Consider the following 19,553-nt stretch of genomic DNA (forward strand, 5'->3'; position numbering starts at 1 on the left):
GCTGCCGGAGCCCCCCCGTATCGCAAGCCATTACCATAAAGTACAATGAAACAAGAACCTTAGCCCAAGGCCCACACTTGATAAACACTAACACAGCAAATACCGGCTCCAAGCAAGCTACGACATACAGAAACTGTGGTATCAAAAACAACAACTTTGAGAGCCCATAAATCAGCATTGTGCCTCAGTCAGATCTGTTGTTATCTCAACCCTTCCTGCCCCACGTTGGGCGCCAAAAAGAACTGTCGTGGTTTAAGCCCAGGCCGTAAATCAGAACCACGCAGTCCACTTCCCCCCCCACCTTTCTTCCCTCCGCTTCTGGAGGGACGGGGAGGAGAATCAAAAGAATGCAGCTCCCACGGGTTGAGATAAGAACAGTTTAATAACTAAGGTATAACACAAATCACTACTGCTACCACTAATAGTAATAATGATAAAGGAAATAACAAGGAAGAGAATACAACCGCTCACCAACCGGTACCTCACCCCCACCCTGCCATGATCCACCCCTTCCGGGAACTCCCAGTTCTACCTCCTGGGCATGACGTGCTGTGGTATGGAATACCTCTTTGGCTAGTTTGGGTCAGGTGTCCTGTCCCTGCCTCCTCCTGGCTTCTCCTCCTCCCTGGCAGAGCATGAGACTCTCAAAGTCCTTGGTCAGTCTAAACATCGCTGTTATCAGCCCTGTTCCCAGGCGGAAAGTCAAAAACACAGCACTGCACCAGTAGAAAAAATGACTGCTACTGCTGAACCCAGGACAATAGCATAAGTTCTTGCTCTTAGTTGCAAGTACTTAACATACCACTTGGTATGATTAAATTCAATTACCTTTCTTTTACATCAGCTCGTGAGATACCCACTGATCTCTTTAGCATACCTACATATTCCCCATAATGAAAACTCTCCTCCAGGTAATTCCACTGACATACAGAGTAGTCAAGTAGAAACATTTTGTTCTTAGATCATTACTAAACAGAATGCATCTCAAGAACCATCCCAGAGGATTCATCTAATACTCTTCCAACCTGCCAGATACCTTTTCAGACCAATCCCTGCCATCTCCCATAAAAACTGGCACTATCCATTTCACAGCTTTTTTAGTGATCTCCACATTCTCCAATATAAGGCTTACTTTGTTTAAGTTGGGAAAGGGAACACAGATTTTCTTTTCCTAGAAAGTCAGTCACAAAAAAAAGCTACCAAATTAGTGTGGTACAATCAAGTTTTGCTAAATTATGTTGAATTTTATAAAATTTCCTTTTTTTTTTTCCCATGACTTAAACATGAAAGAACACTCAAAGCTGTTCTAAGTTTAGCACACTTTTTAGCTGAAACTATGGGTTACAACATATTTTCTCCTTTACCATTACTTGAACTTGCTATATTCTTCTTCAAATGTGTGACCACTGACTTGATGGATGTGTTAAAGACTTTATTTAGTTTATTTAAAGCTCTAGAAAGAAAATCACCTGCTGGCCCACAACTTAAATGCATTTTGGGTTTTTGAAGTTTTCCTTGCTCATGCATTTTATTTCTAAACAATTTGCTCTTTAGCCTTTCATTCATATTCAAAATGATGGTCTTTAAGAAACATGGAGTCAAAGATGGCACAAAAACAATCACTGTTTTATCTCACTATACAGTGCTCCAAAACTTATTTACCTATTCATTTTCTATTTAGAAAAGAAACATGTAACAATTTCCTTTTAATCTTTTAGCAAGATCTATTTAAGGTTGACTTCTGCCAAGTCTCACTTCTCTGTTAAATATTGACATTTCAGATGTACTTTTTGCCACAGATCAATCCTTTTGTCTACTCTTACTACTCTTTCAAAAGTATCTTTTCCAGTATTTAAGGCCCAGGATCCTTCCCCACTAAGTTGCAAAACTGATTCAAAGTCTTTCCAATTCTTCTGCAGTCCCAGTATTTATCTATGCAATAGCTCAAGAACTGGTTCTTTTGTTTTCCTAGAGTTCTCCCTTTATATATTGAGAACTTCAATGAAAATATTTTCTTTTAATTTAAACAATTGATTTGATTGAACTTGGTCCTAAGTTCTCTGCTAAATTCAGATCTTCCATGAGATCTTTATTAGTGAGATCTAAAATATTACCATTTCTTTCTGTTTCAGTCACTGTATGGTGAAGAAATACACTGGCTTTGAAGTGCAGGCATACTTGGTATCTAGTATTAGCACCACATGTCCTCCAGATAGAGAAGTTATGTCTTGTAATTGTACAATCCCCAGCATTACTTCTCTCGATAACCAGAAATACTAAAATTGAAACAACCATTACCAAATTCAGCTAGAATAAGGGAATATCCATAAGCAAAGTCATTGTGATACAGATGAGAAAATAATTAGTATACTAGCATGAGTCTGTCTATTTTTAAAGATCAATAACACACTAGAAACAGGCCAAGATGAGTGCATAAAAGCTAAATAACCCATGGGCCCTTTTCCCCACTGCACATGTACAAAATCATCAAATTTAATATTTATTAAATATTTGCATAGAAACATGAAAATACACAAGTAATGATTCTGTTGATTGGAACACAAAATCAATAGAGAACAAATCCTCTGCCTGCTGTGGTTTCTGTGAGATCTTCACCCTCTAGATATGAGGCTGAAGGATTTTAAACACCTTTTTCACTTGTTTGCATTTATGAAACTACACCTCAGCTCTATCAGCAGACAAAGTAAGGCAATTAGCCTCTATGACCCTCTTCATTAGGGCCAGATCCAAAACCCATTAGTGACTGTGAAGAGCCTCCTAGTGACTTTGTGAGGCTTTGGATCAGTTTGTGAGTGGGTGCCTAAAGCAAGATGAACATTGTCATCTGTTTTCTCTGATGGTCTGATTTCTGTTCTCTATTTAGATGCTAGAATCCAAATAGATTTCTATTCTATTTCCATTCCTTCATAGTTTCTCGTGGGTGCCTTTTCCTTTTTTCAGTTTTTGCATTTTCTTTTTCCCTGGCTACAGGATGTTGCCATTCCTTTTATTTTCATTATATTTTCAGGTTATGGCTGGATTTGTTTCTTAAATGACGGCATACTTCTATATGAGCTCAAGCAAATAGCAACCTCTTCCCTCCTACAAATATGCTATAGATATTGGAGGACACTGGTTGTGGTTAGCATAAAAAGAACAACAAAAGATACTTGGCTGAATTTTGTCAGTTTGCAAGTTTAATAGAAGTGCTATTTAATTCTATTCTAAAAAATAACTGCTGCCTCAGTAAGCTTTTCTCAAGGAAACTTCATTACTAAGTGCTTTACTATTTGACTGGAACTAAGTGCTTTACTATTTAAAGGAGGGAAAATAAATTGAAAAAGAAGAAAGGAAAGGAAAGGCTTGTCTGTGCTTTATGACACTAGAACAAAATAATTAGAAAGAATGGTTTCTCTATCCATTTAAGTTTGCATACTGCTTTAAATTATTCACTGGGTAAATGTCTACTTTCTCAGTATCTCCAGAACAATGACCTGTTTTCTCAAACAATTTAGTGCTACAACAGCAACATAACTTAGGAGTGACTTACATTTTCACTCAGTCTTGCCTGTGTTTAATGCCTTCCAACTTTGTTTGCAGTAGCAGCTCAAGGAATGCAGACTCTACCTTTGCAGCACACAGATGTCCGCTCAAAAAACACAAGAACTTGTAAAACCAGCTCCTGTTTTCTGTAGTTGTCTCTTCAAACTCACGTTGACATCATTCTTGCCACTGATCAATTACATGTGAAATATGTAATGACTGGGGTTTCCACAGTATAAACGCTAGAGATGCTGAATGTTGTCTGATGGGGATATGCTGCCCTTTCTTACTTCCAAAGAGAACTCTTACATATGCCTTCCTTGCAGCACTTTTGCTTTGAAGTATACACCATTGTCTCTGATGCAAACACTGTGACCTTCAAATCCCTGAAATGCTTTGCAATGCACTTTTAACAGAACTCGCTGCTGCAGGAGCGATTTGGATCGGTTGTTCTCATCAATACAACAACTCATATAATTTCCTGAAAGTGCTTTAGATACTGACAGAAACTGACAATTAATTTGCAGTCTCCCAGATGTGTTTAAGCTAGAAATGTCAATAAGACTTAAATCCATGCATTAAAATTTCCAGAAAGATCAGGCCAGTCAGTACTACTGTATCCTAGCAATGATGCAAAGGAGGATTCTCTTACTTGGCAATGAAAATATAGGCATATTCCTTACTCCACATCAGACCAGCATTCAGTAAACTGAGTATCATAAATAGCATCCTGAATAACAAGTTTAGGAAATCTTTGGAGTACTAAAAGCACCAGTGCTTCAGAAAGAGACAATCCATTGTGGCTGGAAATAGAAGGAAACTGAGATACAGTTTTCTACCTACTCATTGAGTTCACACCTAATGTCTCTGGATTTTAGATTAGAACCTTTTAAAATGCACAATGTCCTAGTAATCCCTTAAAACAATTGCCAGTGTCCCTGGGAAAAATAAACATCCTTGGGCTTCAGAAACAAGTTCCCTCTTATCTGTTGTCTTCCTGATAACCATGAATTCTTGACTCCACACTTGCTTTTCTTTCCTCTTGCTCCTTTGAAAGGAAGGCTCAAGCACCTCCGTATCGCATGAATACAAACTGCCTGGGGACTAAAGTGCCTTCTTAGGAAACAGAAACCTTATTCATAGCTCCCCAGGTGAAGGTGATCTTAATCACCCATGTCTGCTCCGGAATGGTGAGGAAGGAACAGACAGGCAGCTACCACTTGTCTTTTCTTTTCTCCGTGTTAAATGAGCAGGCTCAGAGTGCCTCTGGAAAACCAGACTACTTAAGTGACTCTGACCCAGAGCCATCATGTTCATGAATTTCCTACGGCGCCAGCTGAAAGACAAGTGGTGATCTATGATCAGCAGCACTCCCAGGAATGCACAAGAGTAGAATTAAGTGCACCAGTATCAAAGGCAGCACATTCTGAAATGTACAGGGACCCTGTGGTACTGGAATTGTTATGCAGGGGTTTTAAAGGTTGGAAGCCTGCATTTCATCTATGTGGCTGTTTTGGCCACCTAAGTCCCTTTATGAACCTGAGCCACAAATACAACCTTGTCCTCGTTTCAGCTGCAAGTTATTTTTTTCCCCCTCCCTAATAGCTGATGCAGTCCTATGCTTTGGCTTTAGTCTGAGAACAATGCTGATAACACACCGATGGGTTAGATAAGTAGCACTTACCCTAATCGAGGACTTTTCAGTCTCTCCTACTCTGCCAGGGAGGAAGCAGAGACAGGACACCTGACTCAAACTAGTCAAAGGGGTATTCCATTCCACAGCACATCTTGCCCAGTATAGAAACTGGGGGGAGTCACTCAGAAGGGACCGATAGCTGCTCAGGTTGGGCTGGGTATCGGTTGGTGGGTGGTGAGCGGTTGTATTGTGCATTACTTGTGTTCAGTGTTCTTTTTTCCTTCCCCTTTTTAGTTTTATATTCTCTCCCCTTATTATTTCCCTTATCATTATGATTATTAACGGTAGCAGTAGTAGTTTTATGTTGCACTTTAGTTATTGGACTGTTCTTATCTCAGCCCATGGGGTTTATATGCTTTCTATTTCTCCTCCCCATCCCGCCTGGGGTGGTGGGGGAGCAAGCAGCTGCGTGGTGCTGAGTTAATGGCTGGGCTTAAAAAAGGTGCAGCTCAATTTGTCTCAAATGTGGATAAGATAAATGCATTATTGCATTACCCAGATGAATCACTGACTTGTTAAATATCCCGTCCACACAAACAGTATTCTCTAAGGCAAAACTTTGAGATGCTTTATATCTAACTATGACTCTTACCACTAGTTTTTGTTCAAAGTAACAGCTTTTCTGCTAATATGGCTCTGTTACTTATATACAAGGCAAGCACATGCAGGATAAACAGGTGATCTGATATCCTTTATTTTTATGGAAAACCTAATTGAAGGAACCAACAACACTAATCCTGGGAATCAATTTGCCAGGTATCTTCATGGATGCATAACTTTGCTTTTTACTCAATATTAACATTGTTTATACAGCCAATATTTTCACCATGGCATCTTCAAAACATATATGAAGGTAAGAAAGAAAGCAAGCAATTATCCCATATTTTAAAGACCTTTCAAAGCTATATTAATAAGATAAACCAAAACCAAACAAACACACTAATTGAAAGTTGAAGAAATACAGAAAAATGTCGCACTTGCTTTTTTGGTGGCATTTTCCAGGGTATCCCTGTTTGCACATTGTCCCTACATTTTTGTTACCCTACATTTTCATGTGAGAGAGAGGATTTGGGACCACTGAGATTTTGATAAGCGTCATGGTAATGTTTACAGTTCTTGTTCCATTTTCCACTTAAGCTTTAAAGATGTTGCTTTGCCATCCAGTTTTACTACAAAACCTTTGTGTCTCTTAGGCTGGATATCTCTGCAGTCTAAAATTCACATGCAGCCAAACCCACCTTTTTATTCCTCCACCATTTTCAAGCTTCTATCAACCTCTTCATGACTTAGTTTTTCACTGCACACCAGGGCTTTTTGGACATACTTATACTTCGAATGCATTGTTATGCAAAGAGCCTCAAAGTAACGTATACTCTGCAGTGTACAGTGAAGTATATTGACTCTGTTTAGCATCTGTTGTGGTTTAAGCCCAGGCCGTAAATTAGAACCACGCAATCTACTTCCCCCCCTACCCTTTCTTCCCTCTCCTGGAGGAACGGGGAGGAGAATCGAAAGTATACAACTCCCACGGGTTGAGATAAGAACAGTTTAATAACTAAGGTATAACACAAATCACTACTGCTACCACCAATAATAATGATAAAGGAAATAAAGGAAGAGAATACCACTGCTCACCGACTGGTACCTCACCCCCACCCCGCCGTGATCCAGCCCTTCTAGGTTAACTCTTAGTTACATTCTGGGCATGACGTGCTGTGGTATGGAATACCTCTTTGGCTAGTTTGGGTCAGGTGTCCTGTCCCTGCTTCCTCCCGGCTTCTCCTCCTCCCTGGCAGAGCATGAGACTCACAAAGTCCTTGGTCAGGGTAAACATTCTGACCAGCAACTGAAAACATTGGTTTTATCAGTACTGTCCCAGGCCGAAAGTCAAAACCACAGCACTGCACCAGCTACTAAGAAGGATTAAAAATGACTGCTACTGCTAAACCAGGACAGTATCCACCCCTTATTCCATACCATTCACGTCATGCTTAGATCCCACATTTTCAATATACCCTCACTCTCATCTCAGTGCACTGTTATCTTAGTGCATGGACCAATCCCTATAAAGCTGCTGAGTCCATTCGGTCCATGATGTTGGGCTCCATCTCTTGTAACAGTCTTTCAGAGCAGGAGAGGCTGTGTGCAGTGCTCACGCTCGTGAATAACCTGGAGATAGTGTCCCTTGCTAAGTCCACCCCTCGATCATGAGTCCATCTCTATGCTGCATCTCTGCCCTGATGGCCTGAAGTGTCACGGGCCCACCAGGCTCAAAATAATTCACCCTCCCCTGCATCAGTTTCTGCAACTTGTCGTTGGGGACTCCACACAGCTGCCTTCCATCTCCGACACTTCCAAAGCACTGGAGGGGCCCAGTGGACTAGATACTCGCCCATACTGTCCCACACACTGTGACACTCATGACTGTCCAGCCTTATGGAAAACCTCTTGGTCCTCCTATATCATCGTCTAACCCCAGACAAGACCCAAACCTGACTCTGCCTAACTTTTGAGATCAGACAAAATGGCCGTGGGTAGAACTCACTCTGTGTGTGTGCCAACATGGTGATCCCCATCACAATCAGCAGGCAGGTCCCAAGGGTACCCAAAGGCCATTCAAACCCTTCAGAACTCTCTAATGATGCTGCTGTACTTGTCACTGGGACTGGTGCAGCTGCTGTGCTTGCCGGCTCTCTCACCACCAGCTTCTCCTTCTGAGTCCAGATCTTCCTCCTCTGTCTTGCTGGGAAATGCTGCGGGGTCTCCTGCATCCTCCTGCGGCTCGGGCTCACGGGGCTCGGGGGACAGCTGCTGGGGAATGCTCTCGGCGGCCGCGGGGCTGGGCTCGGCCGTGGGGCTTGGCTCCTCCGCCGCCTCCTCCCGCTGCTCGGCAGCCGCCTCCTTCCCCTCCTCGGCAGCCGCCTCCTTCCCCTCCTCGACCACCCTGACTTCCTCTGCCAGCAGCCACTCCCTGCCGGCCTCTGGGCCCGCTCCTGCCTCCGCTTGGTCCCCGGGGCCGCTCCCCCTCAGCTCCCCGCAGCCTCACAAAGATGGAGGTGAGGACGAGGGCCAGGACAGTGAAGAGGAGCGGGACGGCCAGGTACAAGTCCACGGCCACGTCCATCCTGCCCTGCTGCCGGAGCCCACTTGTATTACAAGTCGTTACCATAAAGTACAATGAAACAAGAACCCTAGCCCAATCCCCACACTTGATAAACACTAACACAGCAAATACTGGCTCTAAGTAAGCTACAGCATACTGAAACTGTGACATCAAGAGAAACAACTTTGAGAGCCAATAAATCAGCATTGTGCCTCAGTCAGATCTGTTGTTATCTCAACCCCTTATGCCCCACGTTGAACGCCAAAAAGAACTGTTGTGGTTTAAGCCCAGGCCGTAAATTAGAACCATGCAGTCTACTTCCCCCCCCACCTTTCTTCCCCCTCCTGGAGGGACAAGGAGGAGAATCGAAAGAATGCAACTCCCACGGGTTGAGATAAGAACAGTTTAATAACTAAGGTATAACACAAATCACTACTGCTACCACTAATAGTAATAATGATAAAGGAAATAACAAAGGAAGAGAATACAACTGCTCATCGACTGGTACCTCACCCCCACCCCACCGTGATCCAGCCCTTCCGGGTAACTCTCAGTTACATGCCCCGGCATGACATGCTGTGGTATGGAATACCTCTTTGGCTAGTTTGGGTCAGGTGTCCTGTCCCTGCTTCCTCCCGGCTTCTCCTCCTCCCTGACAGAGCATGAGACTCACAAAGTCCTTGGTCAGGGTAAACATTCTGACCAGCAACTGAAAACATCGGTTTTATCAGTATTATCCCCAGGCCGAAAGTCAAAAACACAGCACTGCACCAGCTACTAAGAAGGAGAAAAAATGACTGCTGCTGCTGAACCCAGGACAGCATCACAGTCCTATGGTGTATTGTTGCACATGTTTCTGTTGAGAAATAATTAATGTGGTTGTGCTCCCTTTAGTGCAGCTGGCCTCCAGGATCCAGCTTCATTGCTGCACTGTGCTTCATTATTCACTTTGACTTGAGCATTTTTCTTACATACACTCTGTTTTACAGCAAACCAAGAGCTTTTGTATCTATAAATCACTTTTGCAAGTTAGCCATGGTATCGAGAGAGTAGATTTACCTGAGAAAATAGAATGCAAGCAACATGCTTGTTAAGCAAAGCAGAATAACAGGAATGAGACTCCGACAAGTTCCAAAGCACACATTTGTATTCCATAACAGATGTTATTGTTTTTATTTTCTCTTCAGGTAGGCTGCTTTTATCTCAGCTATATTCTTATTTTAAATTCCTGTTTATTTCAAGTGTTTGTTATTTCAACCATTTTTTCTTGGCAGTTGTTTTCAATGAGCATGTATTTTTCACAAATACATTACTTTTTCTTTACTTTTACTGAGGTTTTTCTCCATCTCTTCTCCAGGATATTATAAGCAAATTTGTACAAGACTGTTTTTCCCAAAGGTTTCAAAAATCCTATTAAAAAATCTCTTTGGCCATACAGAGTTCAGTCTCTGTTTATGGAAGACTGATTTCCAGTGAAGGAGCTCTGATGTATCATCTGGTAAACATTAAGAACTTATGGGGTTGATCTCCAGTGACACTGGTCACCATTGAAACGATAGCATCTAACAACAGTCATGATGCTATAGCACCTCAAATACCCTGTTCTCGAAACAAGGAGATAAAGATATTTCATTTACAAATAGAGTTTTGGGAAAATGTCACCTTTTTAATTATGTCCAAGTAGGCATCAATGCCTCAGAGTTAATCTAAGACAGAGGACACAACTCTGTCATTTACCTTGAACTCCTGACTAATATAGGCTGTAAGACCTACTTAAACCATCTCTGGAGAAAAATATCACTTAGTTCCATAATGTCTTTTCCTGAGGCAGAGTAGTGACTGCAAAAAGGAAAGAAAAGCCATGACAGGCCTTGCAGTTTCCCCCTCTTACAGAAATTGAGCACACATCTCCACCTGTATTCCCTGAGAGCTTTTCTTTTCAAACAAATCTGTAGCTTTAGTGCCTTCACTTTAATATCCTCCACTTTTCAGGAGAAAGGGGGTCAGTGAAGGATGATATGTTGTTTCTGAGCATACTGTTTGCTGATGTCTCAAACATATGCTGCATACACAGCTATACGTATTTATCCTGATTTTAACCACCAACATCCTGCAGTGTCCCTTATCCCCTCAGAAATGTCCATTTTAGCTTTTTTTTCAGATCAGTCAGTATTTGACAACCCTTTTTGTATTCATTAATAGTCTCCTTCTTAGTACTTATATTATGCTCCCTCTTTTTTTCTATCAGCTGCTGTTTTTTGCTCCCTAACACCCTTTTGCTATTCCTAAATCTTTCATCCAGTCCTTGTCATTTGTCATTGCTAACCTATTAACATATAACCAATTAACAGTCTCAACCTGTTTAAACATCAAACCATCAGCTCCTCTTGTCTCCCCCCAGGTAGGATGAGGTACACTCTCTTAAAGGTTATTTCTCATTTAAGTGCATATTTTCTTTGACTGAGTCACCCCTTAACCTTCCCTCCTCCCTCCCAAAGAGGCTTGCCCTTTCTCTCCCTAAGAGGATGTGTTTTCCAAACTCACAACAACCCTCAAGGCCTCCCCTAAAGACACTTCAGGTATCAGCATCTTTTCCAAGTAGAATTAAGCAAGATATTCCAAAAATGTTACACATCAGGTCCCAGATCCTCTTGTATTCCACATCCCAGAACGTGTTCTAACTCTACAGTCCTCAGTTATGCAGCTAATGTCTTCACTTTGGCTACATTTTACCTTGGCTGTGACATCAATCTGAATATTTGTGTTTGGCTGCCGACCATCCAAGGAGGACCAGGACTTCTTGCGGATTCAATGCTTTCCAGGTGGGAATGCTTGATTTCAGCCACAGGCTGTATTCTCTTTCTTGACATATGACTTCAGAGTTGGCCAGTTTATAATACCTGACACTGTTTTACCCAGAACAGTCTGGCCTACACAGATACCATGATGACTCACACCATCCTATTTACCCTTTTTAAGCACCACCACAGCGTTAGCTCTCTTTCAGTACACTGAAATTTATTCAGCACTCAAAGAGCTTTTGAAAACTCAGCGTGACAGATGCAGACACTATTCAACTAACTCCTTTAGAAATCAGATTGGAAAATCAAGACCCTAGCTCATTCTCATAATTAAAGATAGTTTGGGGGTTTATTCAAATAGACTTGCGTTAGACTCTTAGGTCCTCACTACATTTTGATTTACCTGATTTCCTTCTATGCAGTTAAACTAGCACTGAAGCTTCATGAAGATCATGGTTTTCCTCAGCCCTTTTTGATAGGTATTTCTCTCCTGCTGGGAGAGATGAGTAATGGCATTGTTTGGAAGTGGAAAATCAGAGTAGCTATTTATTTTAATGGCTTTTGTTACTTTAACTTAAAATTTATAGCTCAGAGCAGTTGCAATTTCTTTTTACTGTAGGTTTACATGCACACTTGACTCATTCATTTCTCCCTAAGTCACATTATAATGAATATACCTAGAAATGTCATATTCTTTTTCTAAGCTTCCTCTCAGAAAAGTATTCCTAGTAGATGTCTAGATTTCCCCTGAGAAAGCTTAATAAGAAATCTCTAAGCATATTCATTATAATGTAAGTTGCATAGGTATAGCATGTCTCTCTGCTTAAAAATCCAATTATGATTTCAATATTCAGTGGTTTAGTTATATATTTATTGACAAAAACATGTATAAGTACCTCACTGTGTAATGCAGCCCTATTTCTGCTTCAGAAATATATTATAAATATTCATTTGTCAAGTATTTAGTTTATAACGACGGTTGCCAATGTTTTGTGTAAGCTAACTATTCATATTATATTTCTAATTCCTAAATACATATTGGATGCACATATTTTTCCATTTTTAAAAATTCAAGGGGCATTTAAAGAATATAAAATTGTCATGTTCTTTCCCATTTTTCCTAAACTTCTGTAAAGATTACACTGCTAGTAAGACCCTTGATATCAATGGAATAGGTATTTTTCCCCGTGTACTTTTCAAAGTGGACTTCGAAAAGGAGGCTGCTAGACTACAGATTAGGATGTGTGCATTTTCATGTTGGCTTTTTTACAACTGGCTTGCCTTTCTGTGTTTCAAGTTTCCCCATTGTGAAATATAATGAAAATAGGTACATCATCATCATCACTGTCAATAAAACAATTTGCACTTTAAAGCATTATTTAACATCAGTAAAGATTACAGTTACGAGCTCATAGTTTATTTTAGTTTCTTTTATCTCTTTTTTCCTTCCCTATACAGTTTAATTCCTGTTAATGACAACCTAGATATTAAAATTTCACAGTGAAAGTACGCTACCAGGACCTCTCTTCTGCTTTGTAGGTGAGCAATAGGAAACGCGCATTGTGCTCCAAGTGCAACCTGTTGAATTCTGCAATATTAAAAACCACTACAAAAATATAAATTATTCATAGGATTCAGTCAGAATTCATATATCGCATAAAGCTGCATGAGGTGAATTTCAAGCTATGCTTGAGACTCACCAGCTAGGTCAAATTCTTAGGGTAACGCAGCATAAAAGATGCATAAGAAGCATAGAATTGCTTTTCAGCTACTTACAGCTTCAGCATACCTGGAATTACCTTACCCATTTGACATTTACTTGCAGTTTTAAACATGGGAACAAATTTGAGAGGAAATGGTCTATATCATATAATTCTACATATTACAAAGCGGTCCATTGTTCCTGCAATAGTACTTTGCAAAAAAAGTATATACCAGATCAGTTCTCAGCCCTCATTTGATGAGAGAGCTTCCCTTCACTTTACAGTCAAAGAGCAGCTGGATGATAGTTGTAAGTGGAAGACAAATGGTCTTCCGACTGCTTCAAATATAACTGCATAAGATTATAAAATAACTGCAATGCTGCATCCAAAAAGCAGATTAGAGATTTGTATTGTGATACTGTACTACTAGTTATGACGCACAGCAAGGACAGTTGTGGAATTCAGTCTGAGTAAGTCAGCAGGCTATTTCCTCCTTTTTTCCTGCTTATTTATCTTCATGTTTGCTATGTCATTCCCTACCCAAGTGGCATACTGATTCCTCAAGGTTGAGTGACCCTAATTTATGCATTACAATTGATTCTAAATTAATAACAAAAATGAAAGGCAATTTTCTGCAATGCAAAACATTGCATTTATAAAAAGACAAATCCAGTACATCAAAGATGCCTTTTAAAAAGTCCTGCCTCGAAAATGACCATCTGTGCTGCAAGATGATCACTATCATTTCCAGAATGAGTCATTTTCTACTGGTAAATTGAGATTCATCGTTCCCATTTATTTAGATGTACATTTCATTTTAAATCCACATATTATTTGTCAGTGCCAATTGCAAAACTAAGTGAAAACTGAGTCAAACCACTGTTTTATAGCTCCTTAGTTTGTCTTACTTTTTTCTGTGTTGCTTTCTCAATCTTTCTGCAAGAAGATCCCTATAGTCTTTCTTGGAAAAGACAGAATTCCAGATACACACATTAATCCTTTTTAGTGTGCACATAACCTTCTATTAGCACTCCAAAAGCTTTTATTCAGAAGTGGTATGTTTATTTGGAATTCACACTTGCAGCTCTGCTCATTAATCACTAGTGCTGATTGATGCGAAGCATCACAGGGTAGAACACTTCAGGTTTGCTTGGGTAGTAACGCTCAGACTGATTTCTGCAAGTAGGCTTTTTGTGCCAGTTTGGAAAAGCAGAACAGCGTGGAGCAGAATACCCATTGTTTTGCACTTCCTGAAAATTAGGATGCTATCCAAGCCCCCAGAACACCCCTAAATCTGTGTTGAACTCTCAAATCAATAACAGATTTATACCTGCAAAGTTATTTCTAGATGAAATTATTGTCTAATAACTGCAGAAATGCTAAGCTGGAGGGAAAAGGTCTTCTTGTCCTGCACCAGACTGGAGGATGAGGATACAGCTCCAAAAAGCTGGCCTGCTTCACAAAAAGCCTTTTTCATTAGAAAAGCATTACCTATTTAATAATAAATACCACTTAAGTATTTGTTTTAGAAATGGTAGTATTCTGAAAGTTATACTCTAAAATCTCTGCAAGCCACTGTGATTTGCACCTGCAGAGAGAATTTCACTCTGCCTGTATTATACTGCTATCCTGGGATGGCACAAGGCATCCCTGTGATGCTTTTGGCTCTCCTTTCCCTGCCAAGGCAGCTTCACAGGCAATCTGCATTAGGTGCTCACATTCCAGTCAGCAAACAGGAGTGAGATAAAGCTTGGACTTTGTCATCTAAGGATAATAGAGTAAATAAGCTGAAAGGCCACATCCTAAAGAGCTACATCTAAAGTAAAGGCAATTTTCATGTAAAGCCATAAATAATACAAAAATGCAGCAGAATTACTCACTGCAAACTATCTGGTGAGAACAAGTGAGTTCGGAAATGAGAGAAAGGCAATAAATAAATGGTATTACCTGAAAAATAAAATGTCAATATAATAATTTAAAAGAAACAGCAGCAGAATGCTGCCTCTAGGCAGCTATGACTTGCATAAAATAACTTTTCACATAATAAGTATCTCAAGGTCTCAGTGATCTTGGCAAAGTTAAAGGGATAGCTTTCAAGTAGACATGAATAATTCTTTTACCTGGACTCACATAGGTGGGTTTTGAACTCTTAAATGATGCTTAACTTTTCAACTTTTCTTCATATTTGATATGGAATATACAACATTTTTCCTGCAGTTGATTTTTGTTTCGATCATTTTTAGAATACTTCCTAGTAGTGTCAGTGCCTTCTTTCTAGTATCTGTATTTTCTACTGACATGTTTTCCCTGAACAAATTCCCTGAAGTTTTCACTGCAGAGAGCGTAAGTAACTTCAGGCTTGTGATCCAGTATATTGGACAATGAAATTTCTTTTACTCCTTTGGGAACAAAATGGCTCAGTGTGTCGAGTGACTCTTATTGAATTTAAAAAGAATATATCAAACAGTCTCCAGTTTTCTTCTTCTTCTTGAGCATTCTTCAGAGCTTCAAATTATTTTGAAAACACAGTGAGATTTCATAACCAAATATTCAGTAATTTAAAATTGCTCACACAATAGGAAAACTCTCATCTTCCCTGGACCTGAGGACTCACTGAAACAAATTGTGAACCCTTCATCCAAGGACCTCACTTGGAGTATTGTGTGCAGTTCTGGTGCACAACATAAAAAGGACATGGAACTGTTGGAACAAGTCCAGAGGAGGCCACGAGGATGATCAGGGGACTGAAGCACCTCCCGTATGGAGACAGGCTGAGAAAGTTGGGGCTGTTCAGCCTGGAGAAGAGAAGGCTGCGTGGAGACCTCATAGCAGCCTTCCAGTATCTGAAAGGGGGCTTATAAGGATGCTGGGGATGGACTCTTCATCAGGGACTGTAGTGACAGGACAAGGGGTAACGGGTTCAAACTTAAACAGGGGAAGTTTAGATTGGATCTAAAGAAGAAATTCTTTCCTGAGAGGGTGGTGAGGCACTGGAATGGGTTGCCCAGGGAGGTTGTGAATACTCCATCCCTGGCGGTGTTCAAAGCCAGGTTGGACAGAGCCTTGGGTGACATGGTTTAGTTTGAGGTGTCCCTGCCCATGGCAGGGGGGTTGGAACTAGATGATCTTAAGATCCTTTCCAACCCTAGATATTCTATGATTCTATGAAATACCCAGAACCCCCCGTATGAGTTACTAAAACCAGGGAATACATAGACATTAAAAAATGAATATACAAATGAGTAAAAGCCTAATTCACAGTGATATTCTTTGCCTTGGAAAGCTTGAATTATCGTGTGTAAATCCAAATTATGTATTTTTTTCTCTATCTGAAATATAAAGCTAGCCCACATGCATGGGAAGGGACATCCTTCTCTGAGATAATGCCCTCAGAGGAGTTTAAATGGCATTGCAGTGATAAATCCAAGGAAAGACACTATTCTGATTTAACTGAGCTAGCATCCATGCAATGTTTTTCAGACACTGAAATTTAAAGCAAAATTCTAAGATAACAGTATGAAGATATGAATTTCTTCGATAGGCACCCACAGGGAGCTAAACATATAGCATTATTTCATCTTCTTTTCCTAATCACAGTGTAGCAGTTAATTTTTTTTCCCTAGTCACTTATAGCTTTCCCCCCTCCTTCATCTCTCTTTTTGTAGCTTTGCAGCTTTTCTATTGTGACTACAGGGATGAGAAGTGCTGCCATGCCACAGCTGGGAAAGGATTCACCCTTTGCACAGCTGTAGCAATGATGAATTATAGGGCAAGTCTTCCTTATAAAAAGAGGTAAAAAAAGACATGTGCTTTTTACTGTTTGCCCTGGATAACTCAAATTCTTCTGGCACTGCATATTCTGACGCAGTCCAGATCATCCCTGTCTGTAGAGGATGTTAAGCAGATGAGTTCTCCTAGTCCTATTAGTGCTTTTGGGACAGGTATGGGCAGCTCACCTATTCTTGACCGCACTCTCAACCTGTAGCAATGCAGCTATCAATAGCAATAGGAGTAAATAAAAATGTTTTGTTTACATCTCCAAGAGGGATATAATAGTGGAAAGTTGTTCCTTCACTTCTTTAGCCAATAATCATCAGTAAGAGAGTTCCATGGGTTTACTGAGTTTCCAGTCCCACTCACTGATGTGGAGAATGACAGTTAACAACATTGGGCAGGAGCTTCTCTCCCTTAAAAAGATACAGCCCTCCACATCCCAGCTCTTCTGCCTTTCCACACGTGCTCCATTCAGACCTCGTGCACACATTTCAGACCTCTTCCAAACACAGGTGAAACAGGTCCCCACAAGACACACAGATCTCTACAACCAGGAATAGTTTCAGCATATAATGACTCTCTGACAGAATAAGAACAAAGAATGAAGTTTTCCAGTGATTAGTTATATTTTGGGTGCCAAATTAGGGCTGCTCTGAGGTGACAAAATCACATGCTTTGTGTGAGTAATGTTACAAGGAAATCAGACTGTTCCAAGGAACCTCAATTTAGGTCAATGAACTAAAGCAACCAAATTCTGCAGTTGCTCTGGAAAAGGTTGACCTGGTATTTCAGTGTCGCATTAGCAGGACTGCACACCAGGATCCTTCAGCTTCTTTCATCAGCTTGCTCTTGTACAACCAAAGGTCAAAGCAAAATCTGGTAAGGCACAAGAGACAAAAGGAGAACACAGGCATTAAGTGCATCCAGGGACCAGAAAGTCTGTCCTTTCCAATGCTTACAACCTCTCTGAAGGTAAACCGCAGCCACTGACATAACTGCCTATCAGTGTCAAATTTAAGCTAAGATGTAGTTGGAATTAGAAAGCATAAAGGAATTTCCCACACAGAGATTGCATGCACTACGCTTGTATTTCCAAGGATATTTCTTATTTTTGCTTTTTATTTTACAGAACTATGCGTTGCACATAAAAGGCAAAGACTTTGTATAGATACCCAAGAGATCAGTTTTTCAAACTGGCTGCAAAAGAGCAAAAAAGATGAGATTCATGTTTTCTGTTTGCTGATAACTCTGCTCCCTACATAAATACTCCTGCTTCTTCTTGTGAGCAGACTGTGGCCCCATCCAGGAATATCCCTGTGGATATTACCTTATTGCCATAAACACCCATAGGCCACTATTCTACTATAAACCTGATACAAGCTAGTCAGTAAGAAAGATGCTGCCTTTAAATTACAATTCATTTCAGTCTGAGGCTGCAAGAATAACCACCACTTACTCTCACTTAGGAAGCAGGCAGAACATAGCAAAGAAGAAACATAATAAGGGCATCCAGTGAGAAAGCTTTCAACAGTGAATACATACAGTTCTGTAAAATGAACACTCAGAGAGCAAGACTGTGTTTGGAGGAGCTCAGCAGGTACCTGAGGGACACTTGCTTTAAAAGATTTACTTTCTCCTGTTGGAAGATGTCAGACCACTCCACTGGGGCTGTTGATGGCTGGATATTGATTTGTGTACTCTGGGTTCTCTAACCACATGGATCTACAAAATAAGCTTTTAAGCACTGAAAATACCTTTTCCTACTGGCCATTTCTTGACCACTCACCTCCACTCTGTTATTTCTGAACCCTATAAAGGAGGACTTTCCTGGCACTGCAATGTCCTACCGTCTTATTCTTGAGAGTTCAAAGCTTATTGATGCATGAACAATCAGTGTATAGCACTTTATATAAAGGCAGAAAGCAGATACACTACTCTAAAAGTGAAAAGCTTATTTCCCAGACATACAAGCAAACAGCAGATAAAAAGCTGAAGATGTACCAGCAATGTGTACTCACAACCCAGAAAGCCCTGTACTGCACCACAAGAAGCATGGCCAGCAGATTGAAGGAGGTAATGCTCCCCCTTTACTGCATTCTGGTGAGACCCCCCTACAGTCCTGTGTCCATCTCTGAGGCAACAACACAAGAGGGATGTGGAGCTGTTGGAATGAGTCCAGAGGAGGCCACAGAGATGCTGCGAGGACTGGAGCAGCTCTGCTATGGAGCCAGGCTGAGAGAGCTGGGCTGGTTCAGCCTGGAGAAGGCTCCTTAAGCAGAGACCTTATTGTGGCCTTTCAGTACTTTAATGGGGGCCTACAAGAAAGATGGGGAGAGACTGTTTAGCAAGGCCTGTTGCAGTAGGAGAAGGGGTAATGAATTTAAACTGAAAGAGGATAGATTCAGACTAGATACAAAAAAGCAAGCTTTTCTAATGAGGGTACAGAAACACTGACCCAGGTTGCCCAGAGAGGTGGTAGCTGCTCCATCCCTGGAAACATTCAAGGTCAAGTTGGATGGGGCTCTGAGCAACCTTGAAGACATCCCTGCTTATTGAAAGGGGCTTGATCTAGATGTGCTTTAATGGTCACTTCCAACCCAAACTATTCTATGATTCTTTGCTTCTATGATTCTATGGTCTCTGTTAAAACAAGATACATAGATATAAAAAACATTACATTGATCTGAATTAAAATCCTTGTGTCATTGAATGCAATCCAATTCCCACTGCTCTTCAGTATTCAGTAGAATGCGCCTCATTATATTTGTGCAAACTTCTGCATTTTCACAAAAGAAATTATTGATGAAAACAGCATAATTAATAGTTCCTATTACAGTAGTAATAACTCTTAGGTTTGCAAGGTACCAAAGAAAATAAAAGCCCAGGCCTGAAATAAATTCCTTACTCTACTAAAATATACAAGGATTGCTTTT

General features: G+C 40.6%; 1 protein-coding gene across 6 annotated transcripts in view; it reads right to left on the minus strand.

The window, feature by feature from the left end:
- DLG2 (discs large MAGUK scaffold protein 2) overlaps positions 1–19,553 on the minus strand; it is a gene marked incomplete at both ends in the record, with an annotated part of 868,631 nt that overhangs the window by 362,171 nt on the left and 486,907 nt on the right. The window lies entirely within an intron of this gene.

Source organism: Psittacula echo (genome assembly GCF_963264785.1).
Source record: "Psittacula echo genome assembly, chromosome: 3".
NCBI classification, from domain to species: Eukaryota; Metazoa; Chordata; class Aves; order Psittaciformes; family Psittacidae; genus Psittacula; species Psittacula echo.